We start from the raw sequence: 16,505 nt of genomic DNA on the forward strand, positions 1-16,505 counted from the left end.
GTAATTTGGGTATGTGGGCCAGGTGTCCTCAAGCATTATAGGAGGCTCCATGCAGAATACAAAGGAGCCGGAACGATGAGCAGGAGAGAGTGGAGAGAAAGGCAGGCTGGGCTGGCTTCTCCTACACTGCTTTGGTCTGATACAGAACTCCAAGGAGTGCTACAACTATAAATCTAAATATGACCTTCTTGGTTGTGGTAAAGGTAGGACAATAGAACACATTTCATCTGATAAGTTAACATTAGTTACAGTTTTTAAATATGGAGACTATGATATGTGGATCTTTCTTTGTACTTGTGTCCTGGGCCACCCCTGCTAACTCATCCCTGTCTTGGAATTGAAGGCTTAGACTCCTGAGGTCCAATTGTAACATCTTTAGATGTTACAACCCGTAGAGTAACCTGCCCTGATGCCCTTGGTCAAATCATTCCAAAGGGTACAGAGACGCAGCCAATTCCCCTGCCCATGCATAGCTTGATAAAATCACATGCTGAAGATAAGGGGGGATTTCTGAGTATTTTAAACATCCAAGGGGAGAGAAAAAAATTAGATGAAGATTTTCTCTCTCTTTCTAACCAGGAATAATTAATATTTTACTGTCACACTGCTTCCACAAATTGGTATAGAATGGGAGGAGATAGGTTTTCTGCAGTATGGTCTCTTCCAAGAGCCTTCAAAAGTCTGCTAGGCAAAAAGTCCTCCTTTATTTTTGGTTTTCTCATCAACCAAGCTCACCTGGTTTCTCCCCCTGGTATTTTAGTTCAGAAAAGGGAGGTTAACACATATTGACACCCTCCCCCTCCCAATTCCAGTCCTTTTTACACATTCTCTCTGGGCAGAAGAGCTGGGCTTTCTATTATCTCTATATGATGTCATGAGTTATTCAAGCCTATAGTAAAGGAGCATGTCCTTCTCTGATAGGACTGATTTTTGAATGGCATATCAGTTACAGTACTGTTTTTCGATGATCAAAAGTCACCTGTGAAACAAAGGTGAAAAATGACCTCTTTGTTGTAGGAGGGATTTTCCAATCCTGGGGCTATAAACCTTATAGCTAAACTTTGAAGGTATAAGGCTAGAAGGGTACATGAAGGAGAAGAAAAACTGGCTTAATACTACCCAAATGAAACAATATAAGCAAAATATTTTCCTGTAACTTTAAGAGAAAACTTTTTTTTTAATGTAAGTTTGTATGCTGAGTGTGGTACTGCTAGATGCAATCATTATAACTCACAATCTTAGCTAGCATTCCACCAAAATGTTACGATTTTGAAAGTGAACAGATAAATAACTCTAGGAAATGCCATATTAAATTGCCATGGAAGCAAAGACATCCTGGGGCTGTGTGCACAACAGTAACAATAAAACATGTCTAGCTATTGCAAAAAGAAAAAAAATATATATCAGAGTTACACTAAGTGGTCTAAATGGTAACAAAAGAAATACCTAGCAATGCCATGAGATTTAACTGAAGGTGGGAGGTGAAGTGGTGAGGAGCATCCAAAACTATTGTGGATTATTCTCTTATTCCCCTTTTCAAACAGTGTCAGGCAAGATAACGGGAGAGGAAAAAGGAAGAGGCTGAGACATAGGTGAGTGCAAAGAGGTCATTTGTATCTGCAGCTGAGAAATTTGGTTTTGAACATAAAGTGTGTTTATTTCAAAGACCAGAGAAATTTAGACATGTCTAATGGCCTCAGTCAGTGCTTATTTGTATATAGAGCTTGTTTGTGGGAGGGTCTATATGCCTCCTTGGACAGAACTCCTTTTGAGGGGAAAGAGAATCAAACACATAGGCTATGCCCAGCTACAATGCTCAAGATATGTAGGACTCTCTGTATTTGCTAATTACAAAAACAAACCCCGAGTGCTCTTGCCAAGTGATTGACTAATTCTGGAAGGAGTTTGGGTGGTTGGCAAAGAGTGACCATGAGAACCAAAAGAAGAATTGATGCCTTTTCAGTTCTGCAGAGAATACTGTGTGCATAGATTTGCTATGCTGAGAGCTCCAGAGAAATGGCCACACTCCAGGAGAACAACAATATCCATCCAAGAGTTGTGTCTAGGAGCAACCGAGGTTCTTACCAGGAAGGCGGGGCTGGGAAGTCGAGTGACCTAATTGTGAGCAATGGAGGAAATGTCTGAATGTCTCATCCAGCTTTTCTGGGAGCACGTTTAATGGCTGCAGGCTTGAGCTTGACAGAGGACAGTGGACAGTGGTCCATTTGTTTGTGGACACAACTGAGAAACCACATATGGACCCCAACAGATGTAAAGGGAACCAAAAGCACTGAAAGTCAGGCTGATGCAAAACTCCACAAAATAAGGTACATGAATCGTAATGCATCCCTATTTGTACACCAAGATTAATGTGTCCCAGGAGCATGGGCTAAAAAATCCTACAGATTTTCCATTTGTCAGAATTTTATATATAGCACAACACCATGTGCATAAAGAGATTGCATATGTATATGTTTGTCTATGCATTAAATATCTCTGGAAAAAGACACAAGTAGCTGATAACAGGGGCTGCCTCTGGGGAACTGGGAGGTGGTATGCAAAGGGGAAGTTGACTTATTTTTAACTTTTCACATGAGTATGACTTTTGAACATTTTTATCATGCACATATTTCTTATTTATAAAACCCCATACAATCTAATTATAAATAGAACAAAACAAGTCTTAGTGTTTTTAAAACCCATTTTTTTTAGGAGATAAAAGATCCAAAATATAATGTCAATAAATGAGAACAGCCAATTCCTTGATTTTTAAATAGTATAGAGGTCCGTATGTGGGTAAATCTATTGTTTCAGAACAGATAACAATGTGACTGTAAAGATTCCAAAAGTCTTATAGGCCAAATCCATTTCTCCCATTAGTCTTCAGGAATCACCATTAAAAAAAAAATGATTTGATCTGATTATGAGATAATTTCTTAATGCCTCATTTTTCTTTCCTTCTACCTGCCAGGAAACTCATATAGACAGTGTTAAATTATAGTTCTTGGCAGTTACTTCCCATTTCCTTTCTACCAATTCTTACCTGTACTTATCTTTATGTTTGTACAGCTATTTTACATAGTGGTTTTTATTAACAACCCCAAATATGTTTTGGCAGTAGGGACAGCTTAAAGTTAAATAATCAAAACCAAAAAAACAAAAATAATAATAATAAAGATCAAGTAAAATAATGAACAACCAATACTGAGACAATATATTCAAAAACTCTCAGGTAGAATTATATGTGTTAAACTTCCTGGAGTACAATAGGGCAATGCATATCAATTTTCTTTTTAAAAAAAATACATACTCATCTATAATCCAACTTAAGTCATTAGAGAAATCTTGCTCTGAAAGGCATTATTGATCAGTCTTCTGGGCAGAATAACAGGCATATCTAGAACACATATTCAGAGATGTGTTCTTAGAAGTTTGCTTACCTGGGAAGTTATAAATTTGCTTTTAAGAATTCTTGAGAGATACTGAACCAGGCTCAATATTCCAGCAGCATGAGAATAGGACACTCATACTGGAGCTGTCCAGGGTCCAATCTACCTGGTCTCGTGATCTTATATGGTTCTCAGCTGAGGGTGCTTCTGCTCCCCCTTTTCCTCCAGGGACATTTGGTAATTCTAGATACATTTTGGGTTATCAAAACTGGGGAGGAGGCTGATATTGACAATTTATTGGGTAGAGGTGAGGATTGCTACTAATCAACCTATAATTCGCAGGACAGTTTCCCACAACAAAGGATGATCTGCTCCAAAATCCCAGTAGTACCCAGACTGAGAAATTCTAGTCTAAATGTATTGCTCTCTTGGGTTTTGCTGCCTCTCTTGAGGCCTCTCTTGGGCACACCTTCTTCTCTTTGCCCCACTTGATAATTAAGAGAAAGTGGTGGGTCAAGAATGGAAAGGATTCATTTACTTTCCATGCTCTTGGCCACAATGCCACTGTATCTATACTCAGGGATATTTTCACAGTCTGAGGAGAAGGCATTGAAATAAGTAGGAAAAAAAAAAGTTGTTTTGTTTTGTCTTTTTAATTTCATCCTTCTGGATTCCTCCTCTGAGGCAAGAAGTGCACAGCAAATCATTTGCTTGAATAGGGGTACAGATAGAGCAAAATGCAGGGAGATAAAGAAATAGATTAATAAATACTGTTAACAAAATGTTGTATTACCCCTCCTATATTATAGAAATACTAAAAGCATTGAGTGAGAGAAGGTATGGAGCATCTGACTTCATCTGACATATAAAGAGGCTAAAAATGTAAAAATAGAATAAATGTAGGACAAAGGTATTAGCCTGGAGGCAGGCTGAGGTGATCATGAAGTGGTTGGATAGAATTTGGAAAACCCAAAATCTGGATAATTAAACCCATGGATTTTTTGCAAACTGCTTTTGCTTTAGGTGTTTTCTCCTTATTCAGATGATTTTTTTTTTTCTTAATTAGGGGAGAAGTACTGTTGAAAGTAATTTTTTTCCTGCTTTGTACTTTCCTAGAGATAAGTATGGAAATATGTAAGGAATAATGAAGAAGTAGATATATGGGCCTGACCAATTCTCATATTTGTTAAAGCATTCTCTAAATAATTGCCATTAGAAATACACATTATCTGTTTCCAAAGATCAGGTAAAAAATAGATATGAAACAGAACATGAACAGATGTTGAAATTCTAAAATATTAGCAGTACACATTCACTAATCTTCACCTATTTCATCTCTTTCAAAATTTACTTTAAAATGATAGACAAATATTTAAGAGCACTTTGACATTTGCTTTTTCATATAATATACGTCTTATTACAGGTAATGATAATCTTTTAGTGCTACTTGTTAGAAAATGAAGTTTCATTGATGTAAAAAGTGATAGATTCTTGAAGGGTAGCAGAATATGCCGCCCCCAAAATATGCCTCTTTGACATAAGGACTATTTTGAGCTGATTATTTTGAAAACAGCAGGCGAAAGAGAAGCTCTGAAAACAGAAGTTACCCTTCAGTAAAGGAAATCTGCATTTATAAAGTTATCTCCCTTTCTGTGCCAGATAGAGAATAACTCTAAGTTACAAGAAACTCTTGTCAACAGAGAAGGTACCGACTTAAATTTGTATAACAAATCTTACCTTTGCTACTCCTAGTAACCTCTCATAACTGGCCTCCCACAGAAACATCTTTTCTTTCCATTTGTGTTTAACTAAAGATGGTATTTAAGCTGGTGATTTAGGCCACCCCAAAGGGTTACTCATTTTTCCCTGTATTTCTCCCATGTATACAAGAGGTATATATGTTAATAAATTTCTGGGGTTTTTGTTGTTGTTGTTGTTGTTGTTAATCTTTTACAGGAGTCTTAGCTAAAACGTCAGAAGAGAAGGAAAATTATTTTTCCTCCCTAACACTCTAAAAAACAACAAGAAGAAAACAACACACTGCCTGATTTTAACATTTTCTCCTCCTAAGGAAAACTTTTTACAGTAAGAAAATATATTCTAGATACTGGTACAAAGAGAAATGGTCATTAATGTAAAAAGACAAAGGAAAGAAGGGTTACAGTGTTTATAAATATCTTGTTGTAACTTCCTTTATCTCAATTACACAGATACTAACTTTGCAAAATGTGCTAATATGTTGGACCTGGAACCACTGGCTTCACAGAAAACCATGACTACTTCAACTATGTTCTTCCTCTTCCATGTCCTAATACCTCCTCCCCCCAAAAAAGGGGTGAGAGGGCTTGCTTTCTTTTAAGAGAGGACTTTCCAGGCAACTGTGTAGATAGGTTCCTATCCCTATGTATTTTTTTTTCTGACACCACAGTATGGGGACAGAATAAAAATATAATCTCAATTTTCATTTTCTTTGGGAGCAGTGTTTTACTCCTGTTTTTTGAAATAGATTCTTTTAAATGCCCTTTTAAATCTTTAACTACTTTCTAAACTACTAGTTTCTCAGAGATGGGTCCTAAACCCTCATCATTTTTTAAGCACCATACTTTCTCTAGAAGAGCTCAACATTAACATCCAAATGTGCACAACTTTCAAATTAGATCTCAATTTCATTAAGCAAAGTTTCTGATACTTGTGCTTGCACTTCATCAGGTTACCTCAAGAGGGTGGTGAGGCTGTTAGTTTGCATAGACTGCAGGTAGAGTATATAATTCCCTCTCCATAATGAAATGTGTCCAGAATTTAAACAGGATTCAGGAAATACATTTTTATAATTCTAATAACAAAATCAGATTTGGTTTCTATAAGAATAAAAGAAATACTCATAGGAGAAAGACTATAGAAAATCAACAATGCAGGAACTTAACAATGCTTACCCCTAACTTAATGACTTCAAAGGTAAGTAATAGACATTTCTTTCTACTATCAGTAAATTTAGTGACTTACAAGAAGCTTTAGGTTTTGAATTCAACACAAAGCTAGAAGCATAAGGTTTTTCTAGCTCTTATACTTGATGTTTAGTCTTCCTGTAGACTTATTTTCATCTTTATATTAAAAAGAAAAAAAAATGCCTTCGTGTTATTGCTGCATGCCAATTCTACATAGCGCAGACCTAACAGAATCATGATGGATTTGCTCCATAAAGAACTACAAGACACTGATAGTAAGGAGAATCCAACAGGCCAAGATGGAATGGATTCCCATCTCTGTGCTCTTGGCTACATTTTCCCTTCCTGCTAGTTGAATTTAAGTTTGTAGTATTGAGACACATGACCTAATGATAAACTAAATTCTGAAATCAGAAGACCTAGGTTTTCTCCAGAGCCACAGAAACATTGTCCCAAGTCTGCCACATGCACCATGAGATCTGATACTAGGCCTGCCTCATTCACTAGTGACTTTTCACAGCACTATGACCCCACCCCTAGCACCTAGTAAATAACAGTCAGTGTGTGCTTACCAATACCGCTGACTAACTAAATGATTAAACTTGTCATCCCTACACCACAGTTTCTTCATCTGTAAAAAGGGAAAAAATATCATCTAACTCAGAAGAGTTAACATGAGGATCAAAGGAGATAATGCGTGTTTTTATGATTTGGGTTTTTTGTTTTATTTTTTATTTTATTTTTTTCAGAGACAGAGAGAGAGAGAATGCACACGAGCCAGTGGGGGGGGGGGTGGAGGGGCTGCAGGGCAGAGGGAGAGGGAGAGAGAGAATCTTAAGCAGGCTCCATGCCCAGTGCTGAGCCTGATGTGGAGCTCAATCTCATGACCCTGAGATCAAGACCTAAGCCCAAATCAAGAGCAAGACGCTCAACTGACTGAGCCACGCAAGCACCCAATGTTATCATGGTTTTTAAACACTCAAGTGTTATGCCAAATTAGTTGAAGTTATTCTTACTATTTATTAAAACAGCTAGACTCAACAACAACATCATCATGCTAGAGCTAAAAGCTTTATAACTAATTATGCTTTGTTTTCTGTCCTCCATCCACCCCTGGCATATACCAAGCCTGAATAAATTCAGCCATCAAGGGCTGTGTCTGCCTCTGCAAACAAAGAAAATCAAACAACTCAGCTGATGAGCGTCGTAGTTCTAACCATATCTGGTATTATCACATAGGATAGGTCAGACTACAATAAGAAACAGCCATAGAAGTTTATATAGCTTAAAGCAAAGGTATACTACTTCTTCACACTACAGTTCATGGTGCTAGGCTGGGGATTCTCCTCCATGACAAACTCGTGACCCAGCATGACAAAGTAGCCACTATTTGGATTATTTGTTAATTGTTGTGACAAAGGAAAAGAGTTCTGGAAGGTTTTCCACTAGCAATTAAATCTTCCTTCCAGCAGTAACACTGGGCTCCTCTGTTAATCAATACATTGGCTGGAAATAGTTCCATGGGGGATAGAAGATGAAAGCTGGCCATGAACTCAGAGGCTGAAGAGCTGGAAATATAAGGTAAACAACATCTGGACCCTCAAAGAGTCCCCCAAATCCTACCTGTCCCAATCTTTTCCCTTTTACTTTTTTGCAACAGCCATTTGCAACCCTCTCTTTTCTTCAAATTTCCTATTAATCATTCTCTAGTCTCTAAAGATGTTCTCTCCACCTACTTCATGGAGAAATGGAAGTTATCAGCCCCTCTGGGGTGCTAAGCTCTGTGAGGACAGGGACGATCATGGTCTTCTTTGCAGTTACATGCTTTCTGCTTAACATGGTGCCAGCACATAAAAGTTGTCAAGTAACTACTATACAAATCTTTCCCTATAAATATCAGGTCTTTCCTATTGATATCTGGAGTAAGCAAAAAGTAGCCCTATTATGATGTCTCGAATTTGTGTTACTACATACAAGGGCCAAAAAGAATGTTTGCAGATGTGACTCAATTAAAGATCTTGAGCTGGGAAGATTATCCTGGGTTATTTGGCTGGGCACTAAATGCAATATATGCATCTTTATAAGAAGAAGGCAAAGTGAGATTTGACACAGAGAAGACTATGTGAAAATGGAGTGGAGAGAGATCTGAAGAGCCTAGCCTTGAATATTGGAGCATGGTAGCCAGGAGCCAAGAAATGGCAACAGCGACCAGAAGCCAGAAGAGGCAAGGGATGGATTATTCCCTAGGGCCTCTGGAATCATTATGGCCATTCTGACACCTTGATTTTGGCCCAGTGATGCTTTGGCTTCTAGAACTGAGAAGAAATGCCACTGAGTTTGTGGTCTTTCATCATGAGAAACTAATACATATCAGATTTATGTAGGATTTATATTTTCTAGAATGTGTGCATTGGGCAAAACATTCCTATATTTGAAAAGGCTTAATATTAACATAGAAACTAAAAAATTAGTTGTGATTTTTATTGATATGGGTTTGCTACATTTCATAAAGTTATAGTACTTGCAGTACTATTTTACTTCCTTGAAAAGAGTTACTTTAGGGTGGGGTTTTTAAAATATTGAAATTATACTCAGCATATAGTTGACTGTCTCCCAGATTTGGATAGTTTAAAATATATTCATTACAACTGCTATAGTTTGTGGAGGTAAAATTGCATATGGTTCAATTTTAGTAGTCATGGTAGCAACAAGGCTTAGCAAAAATATGTGTTTGTCTATTGGGTCTGCTGCCATCTCTCCATTCTTTCTTTTTACACATTAATAATGTGCTATATTTATTTTGCTTCCCCGTCAGTTCCTAATTCACTTTTCTTCAAAATATCCAAAATCTAATAGCCCTTACTTACATATATTGGCATTGCTACAATAGAAATTCAATCCCTTGAAAATATAAGGAATGAATATAACCATACAGAAATCTTTGAGTTGCTCTTTAGGACTCAGGCTTACCTTTAGAACTCATATCTATTCCAGATATGAAAGCAAATGAGGCTTTCACATGAAAATGACAAACTAGTCTTTTTTTTTTTTTTTAAGATTTTATTTATTTATTTGATAGAGAGCACAAGCAGGGGTGGGGAGCGGCAGAGGGAGAGGGAGAAGCAGACTCCCCACTGAGCAGGGAGCCCAACATGGGTCTCCATTCCAAGACCCTGGGATCATAACCTGAGCCGAAGGCAGACGCTTTAACCTTTAACACTGACTGAGCCACCCAGGCGCCCCAAACTACAAAGTCTTCATGAAAACAAAGTCTTCGTGAAAGCTAGAATACCTAAGCACAATTTAGAGAACTGTTGGAATGGGCTCTGTGAGGGAATTAAAACTCTTTCTTACACATCTGCATACTTGCCCAGTTATCTAAGCAGGGATTTTAAACTCTCAAGGTATATATATATCTACAATTTTCCATTAGCATATAGTAATATTTACCTTTTAGGCAAATTACTTAATGTAGAATTCCAATGTATGTCCATTTGTGCTTTATTTCATTACAATTTGATTTTTAGAAAATAAGCCCTACCACAATAGACTGCTGGAAAAAATTTAACCAACACAATGCCTCTTTGTAATAATTGGGAGCAATTGTAAGCTACTTCATAAAGTAATAAGAAAATAATTCACTGTGATATTTTGTTGGTCTATAAGAGTTCTAGTGCCATTTCTGGGATGGTTTTGCTTACACTCCAAGGGTCATCAATACAATGGGAGTTTATAGCTCACTCTCCTCTTTCCCGGTGTTCCCCATACCAGCAGCACAGAGATAATGCTTTTGTTTCTATTTAGATTGTAAATCCCTCATGCATTCCAAATATTAATCAGTGTTTATTTCACTTCTGGATCCTCCCTTTTCTTCCCCATCCTGCCCTCTATAGTTTTCACTGGCTACATAATGAGACACAGCTGATGCTGTTTATTCCTGTTGGGATATTTTTAACATCAGACTTTTTCTCTGTACATTCAGCTTCACCCACTCTCATTTGAATCTAAGCCCTGTTTCTCTTTGACTTGCCCCTCAGGAAGTCTCGTCTATGCACAAAACACCCTTTGAAGTGAAAGAGAGCTTCCCTCTTCAATGGTCTTCCTTATCCAGGATGCCAGGAAAGAACAGGTTCCTCCCAAACAACTGAATGTAGGGGTTGTGTCTTCTGTATTTGACAGGATCCCCATCTCCCCACTTCTTCCAGAATGTAAAGTGGGGCCAGCCGTCTCCACCACCCACACGGGTGTTTCTTAAATATTAAGTGAATGGATGAATGAAACCTAATGTGAGACTATGAGAAAAAAAAAAAAACCCTCAAAACTAAAAGTTAATTCACATTTTCCAGTTGTATCAAAAGCAGTCTGTCTCTGATAATATATGGAGGCATTTAGCAAAAAGAAGTAACTGCAGATGGAACCAGTAAGTGATCCCAGAAGAGCGACAGACTTCATACAAAAGGGATCCATTGCATTCTTATTGTATCTGTATTTACCAAGAGAGCAAGACCCTTGCTTTATTTGGAAACATGTTTAATTCTACTAGAACTTTTAATGTGCTGTAAGTCAGCAAAAATTTGTATCACAGAAAAGCTATAGCGAACCAGGAAAAATAAAAGGTGAGAGTGGGTGGTTGGTAAAAATAAAATGATGGACTATTTAGCTCAAATTTGTAACTACTACTTAGTTTTTTTTTTTTTCCACATTTTTATTATCACAGCATTGCAACACTTTTTAAATGTTTAGGAAGCAAATATTACTTTTTTTTTTTTTGCAAGTATTATCAAGAAAAAGATTCTAGACATCATAACATCTCAAAAAGTATTGATAAAATGACAAGCTAAAAATACAAGATGGCATGGAAATGAAGGAAGAAACAAAGAAACAATGTATTTGAATATATCACTTGAGGAATGGAGGCTTTATTGCTCCAAACTGGAAGAACTGAAAGGAAAAACAGAACTTCATCGATGACATTCACCTGTACCTTTCAGAGTATGCATGGTGAAACCAGAATAATGGAGACAACCAAAAACTGGCTATTGTCACAAAGAACATCATCAGCAAGTCAAAATGCTCAACTTTTACCATGATAACATTGATGTAAAAATACGAAGATGGGGCGCCTGGGGGCTCAGTTGGTTGAGCGACTGCCTTCGGCTCAGGTCATGATCCTGGAGTCCCTGGATCGAGTCCCGCATCGGGCTCCCTGCTCGGCGAGGAGCCTGCTTCTCCCTCTAACCCTCCCGCCTCTCATGTACTTTCTCGCTCTCTCAAATAAATAAATAAATCTTAAAAAAAAAAAAATACGAAGATGTTTCCCAAAACCAAAGCAAATCTATGAGCAGAGCAGGGGGGCAAAATCTAGAGGTGGTGATGGTTCACACATAGAATGCACACAAAAAGCATTCAGATCCTAGAATCCTCCTCTCCCACCTGTCTTTGTCACAGTATCTAATTGATGTTATCGTGAGAACTTCAGAGGCAAAAGGGCAGTTCGCCCTAATGGTTCATGTTAGGAAATGTCACATGTTTCTTTCCCAAGGTGAATAACATGATAGGGTGATGGATGCCTTAACGGAAGAGAACTGTAAGACATGCCAACTCTGTCCCTGCATGCCTGCACTTCTCACTTCTCAGAGTGTCCATGGCCTGACCAAGAGAAGTAGTGAGTCACTTCCGTGCCCCAACAGTTGGACAGGGAGAAAAAACACCCATATAGTTAAAAAAGTAAGCCCCAAACCTTTTTGATTCTAACAAAGCTGCTTCCTATTTCCAGATGGGAATCTCATTAGACTGGATTCATGTGGTTCTCTCAGGAGCGTTCTAATTTCTGCAACCCTACCATGTATAGCGGTATTCCTATGTCTTTCCCCAGTGATGATCTCCATCTTTTAGGAGTAATCCCTCCCAAATCTGGCTTCCCTTTGATAGCCCTCCTGTCCCATGAGAGCCATTATGAGCCAGACTTTAAAGCCATTTTTTGTCACCCCAAATGTATTACCCATCCTTTAAGGCCTAATACTTCCTCCAGAGACCAATCCATATCTTCCAGCTGTCCCTGCCACCATCACTACTGAGCTTGCCAGGATTTGGCAACTTTTCCCTGTCCCCATTTATGGCATTTACAACTTTTAACTTAGACTAGAGATAGGTGCATAAGAATTCTTTCCCCCCACCAAACCATAAGCTTCTTAAAAGAGAATCAGTGAGTAATTCACTTTTATATGAAATTTATCAATAAATGAATAAATGAATGGAGAAATACATATTCCTTTCACTGTGTGTGCAGAGACATGGTACCAATGAGCAGTACTCAATCCTAGGTCTATTAAAGATACAGCTGTCCTCAGCTCGGCCTAGTCACTTCTAGTGACTAGTTAACAAGTCACACTAGACACACTAGTTAATAAATGTTTCATTAATGGAAGATCTGATTCCCTTGACATGAAAATACCTAAATTTTTGCATGGCCTACAAGAGCCTGCAAGTTCGGCTGCAGATTTACTTTCTCTCCCTTTGCATCTTTTGACTTTTCCCCTTTACCTTCCGACTTCTATATCCACTGGCTTTATCTTTTAATCCCCAAATACACCAAAGAGCTCTTGAAAAATGCTATTCCTTCTTCCTGAAAAATAATACCCACTGTGAATTCCTGTTGTTCCTCTGTTTAACTCTTATCATCCTTCAGATATCATCTATCACTACCTCAGGAAAGCCTTCCCTGACCCTTTGATCTCAGTTTTTTTTTAAACACACACAAAATTGTATTCCATTCCTTAAGAGTACTTTTGATACTAATGACATATTACATAGAGTCCACATGATGATTATTTGCTGAACATCTGATATCTATATCATAAGCTCCCAGATAAGAAGGCCCAGTTCTGGCTTTGCTTACCAATTCTATCTCTAGCATCTTGCAGTAACCTAGCAGACAAATGACACCCAATAAATGTTTGTTGAAAAAAAAATGGACACATGTACACTTTGTACCATAAATGTTGACTGTACCCCTAGGGTGACACATTTCAGTATCATGGTTTTTGCCTCTTCAGACTTGTCTAGGTTTGAATTCATGCTCTTCTATTAACTTGGAAAATCAATTACTCTGACTCTCAATTGGCTCAACTGAAAAAATGAGAATAATAATGTCATTTGATGTATATACAAAGGTGTGTGTGATATTTATTGAAAATAGAGGATGTTTAATAAAACAATAGCTTATTTGACTCCATGTCAATCAATTACCAGGATTGAAAAAGAAGATCTTTAAGTATATAGACTTGATAGTCAAAAGACATTGGGCGTATTTGCTTTCATTCATTTAACAGAGAAGTAACAGTGAGAGTTAGACCACGTAAGGCTTTGTAAATAGTGAAAACAAATTTGGATTTTGCTCTGAGCACAATGGGAAGATATTAAAGAACTTTCTTAAGCGATGCAAGGAAGCTTTCTACTACCAGACTTAGTTCTAGAACATGGGAAAGGCAATAAGATGCACAAGCTTTGGGGGCATTACACTTCTCAGGACAGAAACAAAGAATCTAGAATGTGTCACTCAGTTCAACCATTGTTAGATTAAATCTTTAATAGAAAAGAATAGGAAAATTTGGCTTTAAAGATACCATTTGCAAAAATTTCGTTAAAGTTCCCCAAATAGCTGGGACAAGGCTAAGCCATTGGTGTTAACAGTTAAACACTTCCACTTTCCAGGTTACCAAGGGAAAAGCATACACATTTATTTAAGTTTTCTGTGACACAGGAGGTTTCATAAGGAAATAAAGACCCCCTCCCCAACAAAAACAGTTAGACCTATGTACTTTTATGCTGGGTTTGATGAAAAGTGCAAAGAGGAATATGTGGTGGAGGATTATGATAGGTTAAGAAGTATAAGGTAATTTTAACATACTAAGAGAAGCTTAGCAAGGCCTTTTAGGATTCTTCTTAGCATCCTTTTGTCTTCAGAAATAAGACTGTTCTTTTCCTCTGGATATAGGGATGGCATTTTTCACATGAAGCTTTTAATGGTCTATTTTAGGGAAGAAGAGTGAGGAGGGGAGAAGGTCAGAGTGACCATCTGCTTCTGCCATTTTCTCAGACTTCTTTAGCTTAAATATTCAATATATCAAAGTACCATTTTTTTCGGATTAGCATGTCCTGAATCCCATCAATATTGGTTGTTGAAACTAAAAATGAGCAAGGTATATATCCATTACATATTCTTTAACCATCTCTAAAGTCAATTGAATGAACCCTCTCTCTGTAAAGCCTAACTTATTTCCCTAGGCTCATGTTTGAATAACATTAATTTCCATAAACTCTCAAACTGCTAGTTCATATTCAAACACTTTTCCCATTGAAATAAAATTAAGGTTAAGTAATTTGTAAGGGAAGATTAAAGGTATTAAATATGTAAAGTAGAGCTAAGTACCAAACAAGCCACGAGATAATGATTGTCTACAAGTATTTGAAGGTGTAAACATCAAAAAGACTAAAAAGCATTTCACATAGAACAAGATTTTGGTAAAATTAAGAACCTAGCATAATACTGACAGGATCTGGACTATGAATAAGATTTCACGGAGCAGAACTACTTTTGGAAATCAAATTGTAAATTCTTCTTCCCTAGTTAAGATAGGACACAAAAATGCTTTTTGCATGTAGAAGGCCCTGAGAAAACTAAGATCAATAAGTATTCATTAATAGTTCCCCATGATTTGACAAAAAGCCATTCCTTTCCCTTATGATCAGGGATTCTCCTCACTACTGTTGTTCTCAATGACTCATGAGTCCTCTTAATAGCCTCAGAGGTAAAAAATCACATCAAATAAAACAGCCTTGTACTCTGTACTTGTCTTGCCAGTAATGCATGTGGATACCAAATTTCCACCATGAACAGAGAGGCAGCCTAACCACACTGAAAATGTTTGGCCCTCTCCCAACACCATATTTTTATTAAAATCAGTCAGGAATGGGACGTGGGATAGCTCCATGTCTAGATACCTAATGTACAAAAGAGCAATTACATTTCTTATGATGTCAAAATACTTAGTGATCTTATAGTAGTTGCGCTTTATTTATACCAAACCCCTTCTAATAACAAATGAGTGATAAAATTTGAATTTAAAACAAAATCAGTTTTTTTCTATAATGTTTTATGGATTCGTGCATCTTACCCTTCATCTTATAGACTACCTGTACATGAGGTTATTCCCACATATAATATGATCAAAAATCTGATGGGATTACATCAAAAACAAAAGCTTCTGCACAGCAGAGGAAATCATCAACAAAATGAAAAGGCAACCTATAGGATGGGAGAAAATATTTGCAAATCATATAACTGATAAGGGGTTAATATCCAAAGTATAAAGAACTCATACAATTCAATAGCAAAAACAAAACAAAACAAAATCTGATTAAGAAATGGGCAGAGGGTCCGAATAGACATTTTTCAAAAAAAGACATACACGGGCCAACAGGTACATAAAAAGGTGTTCAACATAACTAATCAGGAAAATGCAAATCAAAACAACAATGAGATATCACGTCAAACCTGTTGGTAGGTCCATCATCAAAAAGACAAGAAATGGCAAGTGTTGGCAAGATTGTGGAGAAAAGCGACCCCTTGTGCATTGTTGGTGGGAATTTAAATTGGTGCAGCTATTATGGAAAGCAGTATGAATGTTCCTTAAAAACAGAACTATCATATGATCCAACAATTCCACTTGTAGGTATTTATCTGAAGGAAATGAAAACACTACCTCTAAAAGATATATGCACCCTCATGTTCACTGTGGCATTGTTTACAATAGCCAAGACATGAAAACAATCTAAGTGTCCACTGATGGATAAATAAATATAATGTGGTGTGTTTGTGTGTGTGTATAATATCATTCAGTCACAAAAGAAGAGGAAATTTTTACCGATTGTAACAATATGGGTGGACCTTAATTGCATTATGCCAAGTGAAACAAATCAGAGAAAGACAAGTATCATATGGTCTTGCTTATATGTAGAATTTAAAGAAAGAGAAAAAAAGAAAGAGGAAGAAAGAAAAAGAAAGGAAGAGAGGGAGAGAGGAAAGAAGGGAAGGAGGGAGGGAGGGAGGGAGGATGGAAGGGAGGAAGGAAGGAAGGAAGGAAGGAAGGAAGGAAGGAAGGAAGGAAGG

The sequence above is a fragment of the Mirounga leonina genome, unplaced genomic scaffold (genome assembly GCF_011800145.1).
Source record: "Mirounga leonina isolate KUSES-001 unplaced genomic scaffold, KU_Mleo_1.0 Mir_169, whole genome shotgun sequence".
NCBI lineage: Eukaryota > Metazoa > Chordata > Mammalia > Carnivora > Phocidae > Mirounga > Mirounga leonina.